Source organism: Alligator sinensis, unplaced genomic scaffold (assembly GCF_000455745.1).
Source record: "Alligator sinensis unplaced genomic scaffold, ASM45574v1 scaffold699_1, whole genome shotgun sequence".
Classification (NCBI taxonomy): Eukaryota; Metazoa; Chordata; order Crocodylia; family Alligatoridae; genus Alligator; species Alligator sinensis.
The window spans coordinates 472,770-475,621 of record NW_005842359.1 but is presented as its reverse complement, the minus strand read 5'-3'; the positions used below and the strand labels follow the sequence as shown (position 1 = coordinate 475,621).

Sequence of the window (2,852 nt, the reverse complement as noted above, 5' to 3'; positions counted from 1 at the left end):
CAAAATGGCTAATGTGTCTGTCTTCTTAGACTCCCAGAAGTCTAACACACAATGTTTATCTAAGCAGCTGAGAGTCCTGGCAAACCCTAGGGTTGTAGGATCCCAAACAGGGACATTTGCAAACATCTCTTATGCTCATCTCCATTTCCAGCTGGGAAACATATGTCTGGGCTTCATTATGTATCCTTCATCAGTAGCCCTGATACACAGTGAGGACAGTGGAAGCCTTTCCACTGCTTTGGAAAGATTGTAGATCAAAATCAGAATGTCAGAGTTGTAAAACTGAAAAGCCAGAGCCACTGTTTAAAACCAAAGCTTTCTAACGTTACAAATGTTGTCTTTCATTTTTATGTGGATCATTTTCTATGAGGGAAGGAACTTCAAGGTCTGCTCCTATGAGGCTACCTTGTATCAGCCTGATATGCAGTTTTACCTACGCCACTGCAACCCCATCAGGATGGAAAGTGGCTGCTGAATGATCTACAAGCACAGCAACTACACAGGCCATCAGTACTCCCTGAGGAGGGGAAGGTACTCAGACTACCAGCAGTGATGGGGTTCAATTACTCCATCAGGTCCTGCATCCTAATCCCACAGCTAAGTTCACTGGCATTGCTGTGGTTGACCCTTACTAGTACGAAAACACTGTGAGAAGGCTCTGCCAAGTTCAGGGCTCCCTTACACTGGGTGCTGCATGCACAGTCCCTACCTCGGAGACCCTCCAGTCTTGACTGAGAGGCAAACACAGGATAGAGAAGGAGACATTAATTACAAGCTTCCCTGAGCATCTTTTGGGAAGCATCTTTTACAAATCTAACACACAAATAAATAACATTATTCCAGGCTTTTGAAAACATTCACATTTAGAAAAGCTGTTATCTTAGAACCACTCTGGCCATTCAGGTACCACTTACTTTTGCCTGAGCTCTCTGTAACTAAAGGCAGATGAAATACATACAAACAAGTCTCATTGCACAAATACTGGACACCAATGTCACTTCATTGACATCTGTTAAGGTTCACTTTGGGCACATGTACATGAGGTGCTACAGTGCAATAGGAATGAGCTACTGGGCCATAGTTTGTTGCTACGGTGCCGTAGCTTCACCGGGCATGAACCATGACAGCGACGCTACTGTACAGTAATAGCAAAAAAACCTGTGTAGCGATGGCACTGCCCAGTAAGGCCGGTTACTGTGCAGCCATTTAGAATTTGCTTAACCAAGTACTAAGTGATGGCACAGTAATAACTGCAGTCTGCCAGTCATGTAGATGTGGCTCCTGTGTAGCTCTGAAGGAAAAAGGGCCTGATTCACTACTGAGTAAAGAATGAATGAGGCCTTTTAAACTGGGTAAGCAAAAGGGATCTTTCATTTACTTTTCATTCATTACATAAACGCAGAATGACACGTGGACAGACAGAACTAGTCCTTACTAGGCCTGTGCAAAGCGGCTAGTATTCGCTTCGGATTCAGCCGATTCAGGGAACAATGATTCGATTTGGTGATTCGAATCATTGTCTCAAATCGATTCAGCCAAATCTGATTCATCGCCGCTGGCCAATGCTGCGGGCGCCTTGCCACCCCACTGCTGCTGACACCACTGTGGCCACCTGCAGAAGCTCCCCGCTCACTGCCGCCATACCCCCCCTGCTGCCACCGCTGCTGCCACCCCCTCCACCCCCCCAGCCTCAGGGGGCATGTGTCGTTCATGTCTGTTAACAAATCTTTTCCTGGCAATCTGAAGTAGTAGTATGATTGGTATGGTGTTACTGAATAAATTTTTTAAGCTTATCTGTCATCCTACCTCATTTATCAGCCCTCCCAAATAATATTTTCCTCTACCGCTTATGGTAACATCATCACTGAAGATGCAGCACCTCAGACTTGAACCCCTTCAGAATTTCCCAGAAACCTACTCTGGTTACTTTATTGTCACTGTTTACCTCACTGAGCTAACCCAAGTGATAACCACACCTCCATTTTTCCATATGGACCTCCCAGCAGATCCCCCCACCCCACTGCACCCCAAGGAGCTGTTGCATCTTGCATTGATCTCTCAACCCCAAATGCACACTGCTTCCTTTCAGAAACCACAGTAAATTCAATCTTCTTCCTCCTCAGCACCTAGCTTTCTCCCACCTTCAGCACAAAGTATATCTAGGGAAGCCTGGTTGGGTATCTAGGCAACACTGTCCTGTGATGGGGATTGGCTATTACCCCATCTTTGGAACTCAGCAACTGTGCTGCACAACAGAGCCCCAGCTGTGGGTTTCAGTGTACCCATTCAGTAAACAACCACTAAATTCCTTGAATCAATGACCCCAGAAGTAAGCCATTTCATGAGTGTTAGACTTAATCAAAAGTCAATATCCAAAATAACATTTAAAACATGAAATAGACAAAGAATCCAGGGAAGACTCACAAAATGCCAAGAGTAAAAAGAGCAACAAAGAAACAAGATAATCCCTGATAAGCTATACTGGAGTGATTTTGATCCAGCTCAGGTAAACGTGGTTCTGAGCTGCAAAGTCTGTATAGATTTGTCCTATTGATTGTGCATATTCAGATTTCAGACTATGGTTCATGCCCACCATAGGAACAAATAAAATATGCCTTACTGTCAGTGGGTGTGATGTATCTTGTCCCTCTTTACACAAGCCACTGCCTGCTACATTATGCTCATCTGCCATGCACTGATGAAAACAAATAAAGATAAACTGAATTATGAAACAAATAGAAACAGTGTCCTCTCAGCAAAAGGGATACATCCTCTTCACAGGGCTCCACCTTCCCTACACCCTGCTGGTACCAAATTTGCCCATTACTTTGGGGTATGCTCATTTATTAGGG

The 2,852-nt window shown here is 44.6% G+C and overlaps 1 pseudogene; it reads left to right on the top strand.

Moving 5' to 3' along the window:
- The first annotated feature begins 331 nt into the window (after positions 1–331).
- LOC102368378 overlaps positions 332–2,852 on the top strand; it is a 10,509-nt pseudogene continuing 7,988 nt past the window's right edge.